This window comes from Carex rostrata, chromosome 1 (assembly GCF_964058835.1).
Source record: "Carex rostrata chromosome 1, lpCarRost1.2, whole genome shotgun sequence".
NCBI lineage: Eukaryota > Viridiplantae > Streptophyta > Magnoliopsida > Poales > Cyperaceae > Carex > Carex rostrata.
In genome coordinates, this window is record NC_135918.1 from 18,694,148 (window position 1) to 18,708,599 (window position 14,452).

The 14,452-nt window shown below is 35.0% G+C and overlaps 1 protein-coding gene across 1 annotated transcript in view; it reads left to right on the top strand.

The window, feature by feature from the left end:
* LOC144562408 (putative disease resistance protein RGA3) overlaps window positions 1–14,452 on the top strand; it is a 71,202-nt gene that overhangs the window by 51,131 nt on the left and 5,619 nt on the right. The gene's annotated exons all lie outside the window — the stretch shown is intronic.

Consider the following 14,452-nt stretch of genomic DNA (forward strand, 5'->3'; position numbering starts at 1 on the left):
TAGTAAAAATGTGTCAAACTTAAATAATCCAACATAAAGCCTGTACGAAGAGAAGAGAAGGCCAACAATGGTGGCTGAGGCGGCTATTCTCACCCCCTTAGGGTGGCTGGTGTCCCCCTTGATAACAATGATATTCAACAAAGCGTGTGACCATCTCGGTACCAGCATCAACGAAAGAAGGAAGATACTCGCAGCCACAGTACTTCCTCGCCTCTCTCTGGCTATTGAGAAAGCCGAAAGGAGCCCCAACAAGGAGAAGCTAGTGCATTGGCTCATTAGGCTCAAAGGTGCGTACTATGAGGCTGAGGATGCAATCGACCTATTCGAGTATAAACTCCTTAAAGAAAAGGTAAAGGATGATAGAAAAACACCAGAACATAAGGAGAAGGGTATGAAGGGAATGATAGAAAAAATCAAGTTAAAGTTAAAGGCTTGTATAGACAAACTCATAGAAATTGCAAAGGAGGCCAATGAATTTCGTGATTTGTTGGAGGCCCATGGAAATGGTAGTGGCAGTGACGCTGGCAGGGAAACAATCTCAGAAAATCCCAATAGAGTTTTTGGTCTTGATGTAGCTAAAGAAAATATAGTCCGCTTACTCACGGAAAAACATTCTAATTCTGAGCCTGGACCAAGCACTAAACCATCTATGCCTATAATTGCCATTACCGGCCGTTCTGATGTCGGGAAAACTGCACTTGCCCAGTATGTTTATAAATTTATGGATGAACAAAATCATTTTGATATTCCTGTATGGGTGCATACCCCTCGTAAATTTCAGGCCACTGATGTGATGAAGAATATGATAGAAATCATAAAGGCAAAACAATGTGCTAGTAATGATTTTCCCTCTACATCTCTCGAAGCTCTTTCAACAAATATAAGAAGCATGTTAGGGTCTAAGAAACTTCTACTTGTTTTAGATGATTTTTGGAGTGATACTGAGGATTTTTTCGAACAATGGGAGAAATTCATTGGTTGCTTAAGTAGTTGCTCACCCGGGAGCAGTATTCTACTTACAACTCAATCCAAAAATGTTGCAGAGAAGGCCAACCTTCCCGGTGTTACGGAAGTAAAGACCTATTATTTAAAGGAGATAGAGGAGGATCAACTTTTGGAACTCTTTATGCACTATGCTTGGCGTAGCAATCCTCATTTGCAAAAAGCGGAATTCGAAAAAATAGGTCGAAAAATAGTTGTTAAGCTAAAAGGAGACCCTGGTGCGGCAAAGCTAGTGGGTCAACAGTTGAGAGGAAAAAATCTAAGGTATTGGGAGGATGTAGCAAAAAAAGATTGGTTGGGAGATAACATGAAAGCGAAGATCTGGAGCTATGAGCAGTTACCTCTAAATCTTCAACGTTGTTTTGCAATCTTGTGCATATTTCCGAAAGGTTACCGGTTATCAAGAAAATTATTAATTAATTTTTGGAAGGCAGAAGGTCTTATTAGACCAATAGATAACCAAGAAAATTTGGAAGAAATTGGTGAAAATTACTTGGATGAGCTCGTATCGAGGTTTTTTATTGAAGAAGTTGAAGTTGAAGAGGAAAAACAATATCAACTTCATGACCTGCTTCATGATCTTGCAGAGCAGGTTCAAGGTGATAATTTTATCAGAATAGACTCAACTAATTCCAGAGAAGTTTCTTCCCACATGAGCAACATGTTATCTAGAAGTGAGAACATTCGCCACATCTTTTTGCCCGCAAGCGTGATAAACGAGCAAAAAGAAAAATTATTCCTCATGAAGAATATACGCACTTTTTGGGTGGAAGCTGGTGGTCGTATTGTTCCAAAGAATGTATTGCAAGAGATATTGAAACACATGAAAAAACTACGGGTGTTACATCTTTGCGGTTGTGTTGATGATTTGCCAGATTCCATTGGCAAGTTAAAACATCTCCGTTACCTCAGTATTATTGGCTCTCAGCCTCTTAAGAAGATTCCTGATTCCATATGCAAACTTTACCACCTCCAAAGTCTTGGACTTCCAAATTGTGAATCCCCACCCAAGGATTTTTGTGAACTCATTAACTTGAGGTGGGTTTATACAAGTAGGAAGACAATGTCCCATATTTCTCATGTTGGAAGGCTGACGTCCCTCCAAGAGCTTGATCATTTTGTTGTAAGGAATGAATGTACAGAAGGTAAGCTAATTTTGAGATCCCACATTAAACAACTTCTATTTTACATTTATTTCTTCTGTTTATTCATCAATACATCATTTTGATCAGTCATATAGGGATCCAAACAAATATACATTGGCCCCCTCCATCTTTCTATTTAACTTTGTGACTAGAAAATCGATTGGGGGTTTTAAAGGGCACCTGGTGCAGCTGATCAGTGAGGTTAATAAACGGCACCTGGTGCAGCCGATCTGAAAAATACTCTGGTACTTAAAATTAATAAAGAAGCATAATTTCCCAGATTTTGGCTGAAGCCATAACTAACAGAGGAGACAAAAGCATCCTCTTGTAGTCTGGTTTTGTGCTGGACTACTGTTATGGTTCAACACTCATGAAGGGTTCTAGACTTCTAGTGTACCTGACCTCTTTCCTTTTTCATTTTCATGCTTTCAATTCTGGCTTCTTGGTATACCGTACTTATAATTCCTTGGACATTATTTTATTCTGTGTGTGTTTGTTCTGAACTTGCAACTTGTATTCAGTAAACCAATTCTTCATTTCGTCTTTGAATGTGTCCATGGATTTCAATCGTGGATTCAGCCACCATTTTCTCCAAAAAAAAAATAATAAAATAAATACAAGAGATTGTCTTTCAATATAGAAATTATTTAATTTTCATAAATTTTTATTCTAACCATCAACATTTCAGAGCAGTATACATTTTTTTATAGGTCTTTAGAGTAATGAGTGATCTACACAAATGTATATAGACCCCCTCTATCATTTTGGTTCACCAAAGCATTTAAATTCCTGTTCTTTATCTGTGACATGAAAATCGATAGAGTTTCAAAGGGCACCTGGAATAAAATCTGATAAAAAAGACCTTATTGGTATGACCTTGGTAGTTGGTACTTAACATTAAGGAACAAACATAATTGCCCAGATTATTTCTCAAGCCGTAACTAACAGAGGAGACAAGGCATCCTCCTTCTGGTCTGGTTTTGTGCTGGACTGCTAGTATGGTTTAGCACTCATGAATGGTACCAGTGTACCAGACCTCTTTCCTTTTTCCTTTTTTTATACTCTGATTCCTGGTTTGTTTGTATACCATACTTATTCTTCCTTGGCCTTTTATTTTAAGTCTCATTGTGTTTGTTCTGAAAGTTCAACTTCTATTCAGTAAGCCAATTCTTTAAATCAATTCTTGTGCATGTGGATTTGAGTCACAGATTCTCTAACATTTTTCTCCAAAGTCGAAAGAAAAAGTATAAGAGTTGTCTTTCCCAGTAGAACCTATTTAATTGACAGCAATCTTATATCCCAGCCAGAGCAATAACTTTTGGAACTTTTTAATTCATTTATAAAGTACTTCTTCTGTTCACATATTTAAATATATATTTACTTTATTTTTAAAGACGTCCATATAACAAGTAAAAGTATCACAATGATACATTTACGTTGCTAGTAATAATTAATTGTGGCATTGCAATATTTATATATTATCCATCTGATGGCCATAATTTTTCTCTACCCTGCCGATGCTATACGATACTAATTTTTTCTTCTCAACTCTGTTTCTTTTGCAGAAGGATATCTCTTGCCTCCACGTACTCCAATAAAAAGAAAACTAGAAAACAAAACTACAGGAACAACAAAAAAAGCCAAAAGATGAAAGAAAAACAAATCTCCTTTGATTATCTATTAGAAGTAATTTGTTGTATCCATCTTAAGTGTTCACTCTCCAGTACAATTATTGTTGGGAGATTGTATAATTTTGTGTAACTGCCGAACTTGTTTGTTGCTTTAAATGTTCCTTGCAAACTACAGAAAAAACCACAAAAAAAGAAAAAAAAAAAGGAAAAACGAAAAAAAAAAAAAACGAAAAAAAAAAATGAAAAAAAATATTTTAACCAAATTTATGTCCAGGTGATACAATATTATTAATGCCCGTCTCCTATTTATTTGTATTTGGTACTTTTTTTTTTGTTGTATATTTAAGATTTGTTAGTTTGTTTCAATTGTTTCGACTGGTTCTAGTCACTTTATGTGGTGTGTTTTGTGAATTTATTTGTGGACATTTTGTATGAACAGACTTTTTATTATATGGGACAAATTTGGTTTGATATTTTGTGATTGTTTCTAATTGTAAAAGATTCTGCTGAAAGTATATATGCATGTTAAGTTACGTTGCATGCATGGATGTCATTGCAACTTTATCCTTTATTTTATTTTTATTTTATGGTCTCATTTTAATAAGACTTTCTGAGGTCATTATTTGCCCAACTGAACCTTTTTCTTTAAAGCAAAAAGTGATTTTCTTTCAAAGTCCTATTAATTACTATATTATTTTTGCTAATTATGACGTGCCTTCATCGAAATCCTTACTTTTCTATGAAATTTCAAATAGTTCATGTCAAGTTTCTTATTCTTATCTTCGTTACCAATTTTTTTTTTCAGGAAGTAGATAAAAGTTTGTTTGATTTTAGGAATTCTGGGAAGAGCTAGCTGTGGTATTTCATTTGACTATTCTTCCTAACAAATAATAGAAAAAAACATTGCATTGTTTAAGCTCCTTGCTTGATTAATTTATAGCATAATAGAGACGAGAACAATTAACTCTTCAATCTACATGGAAATGACAACAGAATTTGATGCCAACAGAAAAAGTAGAGATGGCGACAATTCACTCTTCACTCTTCAATCTACAATGAAAGAGGTCCAGCCCAAAGAATTGTCAGCCCAAATCAGGGCCTGTTGAATTAGCCACTGAACCAAATCAGGGCTCATATTTAATTTATCATTTGTGACCAGAGATGGATGCACTATGGGAGATTAATTAAACTAATGGACAGCTGTAATGTCTCCATCTCGGAAAAATTCATCAACTTAATTTTAGCTAGTATCATGTGCTACAAAATAATAAATTGAAATCTACGGTAAAATTAAACAATTTGATAAATCAGATTAATACTTTTCGCCTACAAATTGAAAAGGACAAAACAAAAAATAAGGTTAGATATATATCAGACTTGTTGGTTGGCGTGTAAGCTAACTGTTCTGACAGTATTTATAAGCATATTATATGCACTCGTCGACTCCAATCTTCAATCTTATTGGATAAGCTTTCTCAATAACCAATATCATAATTATTGCCTATATAATGAGGTAAAAAATTTAGAGTAGAATATAATTATTTTAAATACAATCGTTATCCAAATCTTCCAAGATAGAAATAAAGTTGGTAAAATAATTGTATAATTATTTTAGTATATCTTTTGGAAAAAAAACATTTTTTTGAAATTGTTTTAGGCCAGTGGTAGGCAAATGTCTCCTCCTAATCCCTGTGGCTCCACCACTGGTATCCACCGATCTCCATTGAAATGATATATAAGCTATGCCAGTATCAAACTGGTATCATGATTACTTCTTGTATTGCAATACATATCTTTTTAGATATGTAGTGTAATATTATAGTATATGCATAGCGTACATAGGTTCGTATTATGGTTTCATATTTCTATTTTTAATGTCCAAACAGTTGATCAGAACCGTTCAAAATGATCTCCATATTAAAGTACTTCGAGACTGTTGAGTACGGAGAGTGACACTGTAAAAGTGTAATACCACTTATTTTAAGTACTAAACTAAAATAATTATATATTTAAGTTACTCACCACGTATTTTAAGTACTAAACTAAAATAATTATATATTTAAGTTACTCAAAATACAAGATCCGATTTATCATATTGTTTTGATAAGTCCAAAATCCATATAATTATAATAATTACTGAAATTAAAACAATAACCGCAATCAGCGACTCTTCAGATTAAAAATAAAATAAAACCGTCCCTCTTCTATAAGGGCGCAACCCCCGCTCCCCATTTTATTTTTAAAATATGAAACCTTGATAACCGCCTCTCCTTTATTTAAACAAGATTCATTAATTCCTTCTGTTTGCATCAAATCCGAATCCTCTGTGTTATGATTATTTAGCCCTTTAATGATATCAAGAATCCTGCCATATCTCCCTCTCTTCCTTCCCTTACGGCCAATTAAGAATACCCCACAAGGAAAATTACTCCATTGTCAGTTGGTTGAACCCCTTCTATATATAGTCTGGAAATTTATGCTTTAGGGTACTCTAAACTATGATATTTTGTTTATAAATTGATGTATGAATTTCTTTGATTAGGATAGATAATTAGATTGATTTATTTAGAATAAATTGTTGTTCTTAGATTCGAGAAATTTATTATTAGTATTTTGTTATGTTTAAATCTGAAAATTTAAAGTTATTAGTAAATATTATTATTATAATCTGAAAATTTCATTTGTAGAACCCTCGGATTAAATTTTCAGAAACTTAATTTAATTCATGAATATCAATTCTTCTAGTTTTATTTTAAATATTAGTTTATTCATTATATAAATTCTGCATTATATCTGTATTATATTTATAGTATTTCTTTTACATCTCTTATATGTATTTGTTATATACTTTTAGCACATGTTCTAAATAAAATAATAAGTTAAACAAATTATTCCCAAATAATTTATCAAGTACCGTAATATGTTAATTATACAATTTTATGAACATTACGAGGTTTATACATGTATATATCATTTAATTGCAAAATTTTATATGTTCATCGAGAATAATTATTTCCATTGTTAGAGTTTAATTGTATTATTATTTTATTTAAATGATAATTATTCACCGATAATTGTAGACATTTTTTCACCGATAGCCTTAGAACTATTTTTATTACAAAGAAGTATATTCTAAAATCTTATCAATACTTTAATCCCATTTCTCATGACAAACAAAATCCATTATAATTGTCAGACCACAAGTGGCAAATATATTTCTGTTAAATCTTAAGAAGTGTATAAACTCTATTATATTTCTGATCATATGGTAACGAATATATTTGGTATATATCTTGAATGACATTCAGATAGTATATTTAATTAACAATAGTCAAATGTAAACATATATAAATATTAATTTAGAAAGCTTGTTACGTGGTCTAGGTCTGAATTACAAAGTAAGAAGTGACGTAGAGGCATGAGTGAACTACATCACGACAACAGGTACGGGTTTCCTGGACATTGTCAAATTGTTACTTATCGTTTTGTTTGCATTTATTTATTTATGGAATTATGCATGTTGAATCGAAAGATCCTTTTTGTTTTGTTTAGAATACTAGGATAAGATTATTCAATTAATCAATGGATTTTTAAGATGTGTAGTGTAGAGTATGATATTTGTGCGATTAAATGAAACAAACGTGGAAAGTAACAAATAAGTTAAAGGAAAGGGGCCAATATGCGTTGAACGCATGTTGGAATGTATACATTGGGTCTAGTATTCGACTGGACCCCTCGTTAACTTGACGTTGGTTGGACTTCCCGTCACGGGTCAATATCTTGCGGTGGTTCGAGTCCCTGTCGAGTGAGACAGTTGAACTAGTGGTGGTTCGAGTCCCCCTAGTGAGACGCCAATATCTGGGGTGGTTCGAGTCCCCTTGGTGAGGCAAAGAAGATCTAGTGGTGGTTCAAGTCCCCGTCTAGTGGCACAGCCAAGATCTAGTGGGGTTTGAGTCCCCCTGGTGAGGTAGTTAAAAACATGAAAGATAACTAAAGAAGTGTATTTGTGCTTGTGTGTGTACTTGTGTGTTTGTGTGTGTGTGTTTTAAATATGCATTAGTAATATAGCATGTGAGGATATAATTTTAATATCCTTTTTGTGTTAATAAGTAAATTTGACAAACTCCGGGACTGGAACTGAATCCCGTACTGAGAGACTGTTCGATCTCTCACCCGTTCCACTTTTATGTGGGTTCCAGGAAATGATGAAGCCGACGAGGAGCACGAATAGAAGGGATGCGGATCAGGAAGTCAACAAGCAGACGACTCAAATATCTTTTTATTTTCCTTTTAGTTAAACTTTAATTCTCTCTTTGAAAGTGGATACATTGATTGACATAGCAATTATCGGTTTGTTCGTCATGTTTGTCTTGATCTCATGTTGAATGTGTGTTATGTACTCAAATTAATTGTGGTGTTGGAAGACTTATTTGACTTTTAAATGTTGCATGAGTATTTATTATTGATAATGTATGTGATGTGCACACGCCTTACGTATAAATACGTGGCGGGTTGTCTCGGGGTGTGACAAAAAGTTTCTCTTATTTGTCACTCAAAATATTTTTATAACACTATTATCTATACTACAACTCTACTAGTATATTATATAACCTCCAAGATTACACCTACTACTAATATTATCCTACACCTCCAAACTACTATAACACTTTTCTTGATTTCTTGATCTTACTCCCTTATTTTGCTTGGATTGCTTTCTTGATTGGATTGATCAAAATGAGGAGCAAAGCATTCTATTTATAGTTGCCATAGAAACATCTAGCTCCCATTAAAATATCTAACATTCTAGAGATTTCCTAACTCACTAGTAAATTCACTAACCTTCATGTACTAACCTGATTACTCTAGAACTTTCCTAACAATTCTAGATATATATTTTGGGTTGGATTGGACTTGGGAGCGTTGCCATTCTCAATAGAGACCAAATTTTACATTTTTTTTTCTTTTTTTCTTTTTTAGGTAGAAAATGGCTTCATCATATTTTTGGAAGTGATTTTCTAAACCACATGTGCCTACATTGGCGTAATAATATAAATTTTCCTTTCAATACATGTTCCGATCAATAGGTCCTCAGTCTTTTCGTATGGATCAATCATGTAAAATTTTCACAAAAGTATGGAAGTCAATTTTATAGTATTCATAGCATTTACTCTCAATTATATAGCAAAATTGTGTCAATGTATGGAAATTTTGGAAGTGAATGGGTGTCAATTGACCCTTATTCATTGGGAGTGGATCCGCCACTAGTACTCCTGGTTTTGCCAGTGGTATGGTCACCTGTAGGGGCAGAATTTGAAAATTTGAAAATCAGAGGTGAAATTTGGAAATTTTCTTTTTTAAGGATATGAATAAAAATTTGGGTTTCACCTTGAATTGTAAGCTTTTTCCAGTCACTTTATATTACTCTAGGACCCTTATAAGCCTTGTATTGCCATATTATACTTTGTGTCATAATATTTAGATATATTCTATAATTTTGAATATATTACTATGAGGGAGGAGCAGATTGGAATCTTTTGTTTTTTTAATGTCCATATTAGTTTTACAAAACCACTCAAATATGCTTGGTTTAAAAGATTTAATTATGGCTAATTAATATGTAGAGCTCAGTCAGGTCTCTCCAATTGAGTGGATTTTATTGTGGCGTCCTAAACATAACGAGGAGGGTTCAAATGCCTCCATATTTTTGTGTCTCTATCATGCCTCCATCTCTCTCCATCATTTTCAAAGTTCAAACAGTCGATCCGAACCGCTCAACCTAACCTCCATACTAAAATATGTTTGGTAACCAAATTTTATATTTTTAGAAAATTTTTTACTATTTTTTTAGATAGGTACAAAAATACTGTTTTTAGATGGTTCAGATTTTCTGATTTTGTACCTATCTAAAAAAATAGAAAAAAAATTCCTAAAAATATAAAATTTGGTCTCCAAACATATTTTAGTATGGAGGTTAGATTGAGCGGTTCGGATCGACTGTTTGAATTTTGAAAATGATGGAGAGAAATGGAGGCATGATGGAGGCACAAAAACATGGAGGCATTTGAACCCTCCATAAACATAACAGCTGTTGATTAAATTATAGTAATAGAAGCCTGGTGTTCGTACAGTCCAGTTTGATCTGAAATGAATAGTAAGATTTATAATCAACAGTCTATATCTGAATTATCTTTAACGGATATAGGAATTTGTACCTTTTAATAAGGGAGACGGATAGATCATATATAGATGCGATTTGAGAAAATCTCAAATATGTTCTTTTTATATATTACCAATAAAAAAGGTTGGCAGGATGATATATGAAGATTTAATCCTTGTCAAGCTTTGTTATGGCTGGATTTTGGTAGCTTGATAGAGAGGAATAATTAGATAAATAAATGTCTGAAAATTAGAAGAGACTGAAGGGATATTATCCTATGCAGTTGGGTAGTCAATTATCCTGTGCAGTATGCATGCAGTAGTGAATAATGTAATTTGACTCAGACAGTTGGGACCCAACCAATTTTATTAAGGGATCTGTCAATCTGGCGTGGCTTTACTTCAATCTACTACAAACTCAGCTGTACAGTCTGGCCAGAGGAAATCTATATGTTACACGATTAATTAAAAAATTACTTCTTATCAGCGCATTTACTCACGCAACACATGTCATCATTATTGGACATCCAGTGAACGCTTTTCTTTTGCAATTTTTTTGGTCAAACCTCAACGCATTTCTCATTCAAAGGAAAAAATTAGAGAAAATAATGAAAGAAACATTGAACTCAACCAGAACTAACTACTAAGTCCTTTTTCCATTACCATCTCATCTCGTACCATTCCTTTCCACTTTTCTGAAATTTCTTCAACTCTCTCCAAAACATATGTCTAAGTGATCCAATTTAAAGCGCGAAGAGAACTATGGCTGAGGCAGTTCTTCTCACCCCCTTAGGGTGGTTGGCGGCCCCCTTGTTCAAAACATTATTCGACAAAGCACATCACCATCTTGGCACTGACATCGACAAAAAAATGAAGATACTTCAGGCCACAGTACTACCTCGCCTCTCTTTGGCGATTGAGAAAGCCGAGAAGAGCACCAACAAGGGAAAGCTAGTGGAGTGGCTCAATAGGCTCAAGGTTGCGTACTATGAGGCTGAGGAAGCAATCGACCTACTTGAGTATGAACTGCTTAAACAAAAGGTAATGCATGATAGAAAATCACTAGTACAAAAGGAGAAGAGTGAGAGGGGAACCCGAATTTGTTCACCATCCCAAATTATACCCCAGAAGTTAAAAGATGGCCTCTCTATTTTCTCCCGGAAAAAAATGAAGCTAAAGGGTTGTATAGACAAACTCGTAGAAATTGCTAAGGAGGCAAACGAATTCCGTGATTTGTTGGACCAAGAAAATGCTAGTTGTAGTGATGCTCACAGGGATACAAGTGGAACGCCTCCAATCAGTGTTTTCGGTCGTGAGAAAGATAAAAATGATATAGTATGTTTACTCACAAAAAAAACCTTCAATTCTAGGCCAGTTATCCCTATAATTGCCATTATGGGACGTTCTGGTGTTGGGAAAACTACACTTGCCCAGTATGTTTATAAACATATGGTTGGACAGAAACATTTTGATCTTTGTGTGTGGGTGCATGCCCCTCACAAATTTGAGGCCACTCATGTTGTTAAGAGCATGATAGAAAACATAGAAGCTAATGAACACACTCCTAATAATAATCCCTCTAAAAAACTTCAACCTCTTTCATCACAAATTGGACTCATGGTAGGGTCTAAGAAACTTCTGCTTGTGTTAGATGATTTTTGGAGTGATACTGAGGATATTTTTGCCCAATGGGAGAATTTCTTTGGTTGCTTAAGTAGTTGCTTACCAGAGAGCAGAATTCTACTTACAACTCAATCCAAAAATGCTACACAACAGGCTGGCCTTGCCCGTGTTTCAGAAGTAGAGACATATAATTTAGAGGAGATAGAGGAGGGTCAATTTTCACAACTCTTTATGCACTATGCTTGGCCTAGCAACACTCATTTACAAAAGGTGGAATTCGAAAAAATAGGTAAAAAAATATCTGTTAAACTAAAAGGAGATCCTGGTGCAGCAAAGGTAGTGGTGTTGGAATTTTCTGGAAGAATAAACAAAAACAGAGACAAAGAATTTCTGCGGAAATTCACTTCTTCATTTAATTACACCTTGCCCTCTATTACATAACATTCTTACAGATTTATAACAAGTACTTCTATCTAATTTTAGAACCCACTACTTTCTATAACTGCACTACAATCTAATTTAGTATCTGTTACCATAAATAACTCTGCTGACCAAAACTGCAATTCATACTATTTCAGGCACATCATGCCTCTAATTACTAATTTTACTAAAATAGAAATTCCTAATTATAGCACCCACGCCTCTGATGCTGATTACAACTTTTAATCAATTTTTAACACTCCCCCTTGATTCAAAGTTGCCAATTCCAATTGCTGATCTGAATTTGTCGAATTTGCCTTGTGAAAATGCCTTTGTAAATATGCATGTGTTTTGTTCTTCACAACTTTTGTGCTTGAGCTTCACTGTTCTTGCTGTGACCAATTCTTCTAGCATTGCTTGATGCCATTCTTCATTTTTTGTTGCTTCTTCATTGGTTGCTGTGTCTACAACAAATAATACTCGTGTTGTTTCGTACAATTCCTGCACAGATTTCATCTTTCTTACAGGTGTTTCTGGAACAATGTGACGCCTGCTGTACACTCTTATTGTTGGTGTATTTGGGTCAGGGTTTCGGTTCCTGTCAGGACTGTCTGGAGATAAATCAACATCAGAACTACTGCTGTTCAGATCTAAACTTAGTGAGTTGCTTGGCTGTTGAAGTATTTCATCTTCCACATCATCTAAATCTGCAAATTCAACAATCTCCACTCCTTGCTTTTCTTCATTCCATTTCCAATTTGAATTTTCTTCAAACATTACATTTCTGCTCACCATGACTTTACCACTTTCTGGACTATATAGCCGATACCCTTTTGATTGTGTACAATACCCGATGAAAATACATTTTTCAGATTTTTCATCAAGTTTGGTTCTCTTTTGTGGATTGACAAATGCATAGGCTATACATCCAAATATTCTTAGATGACTTACCCCTGGTTTCCTCTCAAACCATGCCTCAAATGGAGTTTTATTCCATACAGATTTTGTTGGTGAAATATTCAACACATACACCGCAGTTGCAACTGCCTCAGCCCAGAATTTGTTTGGTAATCCTTTTGCTTTCAACATGCTTCTTGCTAATTCTACCACAGTTCTATTCTTTCTCTCAGCAACCCCATTTTGCTCAGGTGTATAAGGTGTGGTTAGCTCACGGTGTATCCCTTCATTTTCACAGAAATTAATGAACTCTTTTGAGAGGAACTCACCACCTCGGTCCGTTCTTAACACCTTCAACTTCTTTTCAGATTGCTTCTCTACAAAAGCTTTAAACACCTTGAAACTTTTGAATGCCTCTCCTTTGCTTTGTAGGAAATACACCCAACTCATCCTACTATAATCATCTGTGAAAAGCAGAAAATATTTGCTGCCTCCAAGAGATTCGGTTTGCATTGGACCACACAAATCCGCATGAACCAACTCAAGCACTTGAGTTGCTCTCTTGGCTTGGCCTTTTGGGAATGGAAACTTGGCTTGTTTACCGAATATACACCCTTCACAAACACCTATTTGGTTGATTTCGGGTAGGCCATAAACCATTTGTTTTTGGTTCAACAATTTCAGACCATTGATATTCAAATGACCATATCTAAGATGCCATAACTCAGATTGGTTCAAATCTTTTGCAACCATTGCTTTTTCCTTTACATTTGAAACCTCCAAGGGAAACAATTTATTGGTTTCCATGTTCACTTCTACCAATACCTGGTTTTTGGATTTTATTACACAAGTTTTTCCTTCAAACACAATTGAATAACCACAATCCATCAACTGCCCGACACTCAGCAGATTTTGAGTCAAGTCCGGAATGTAATACACATTATGCAAGAATTTCTTACCGTTTTCTTTGGTGTGCATTGCAATTGTGCCCTTGCCTTCTACCTGAATATGCTTGTCATCGCCAAGTTTAACCTTCAACTTGTATGTTTCATCCAAATCTTCAAACAACTGCTTGAATCCGGACATGTGATTTGAACATCCGCTATCGAGAAACCAGATGCTGCTTGCCTCAATTTTGTCAATCGCGCTGCTGGCCATGAAGAGAGTTGGTTGAGCATCCTCCTCTTCTGTATAATTTGCTTGACTCCCTTCTCTTTGCTTCTTCTTGTAGCAATCAGCCTGCACATGGCCGATTCTGTGACAATAGTGGCATTCAACGCCTTGCTTACCTTGTCCGTCTTCCCTCTTCTTCTTGTAGCAATCTGCCTTGACATGACCAAACTTGTGGCAATAGTAGCACTCGATATCCTTCTTTGTTGTTTGTTGATGTTGACAGTTGTCTCCACTGCTCGTGCCTCTTCCACAACCTCTACCACTGCGACCTCTTCCTCTACTTGAGTTGCCTCTGGTGAGGAATGCCTTAGAATCGTCCTTCTCTTCAGATCTGAGAAGTCGTACTTCATGGACTTGCAGCGAACCCATCAACTCGTCGAAAGAGTATGTGGACAGGTCCTTGGA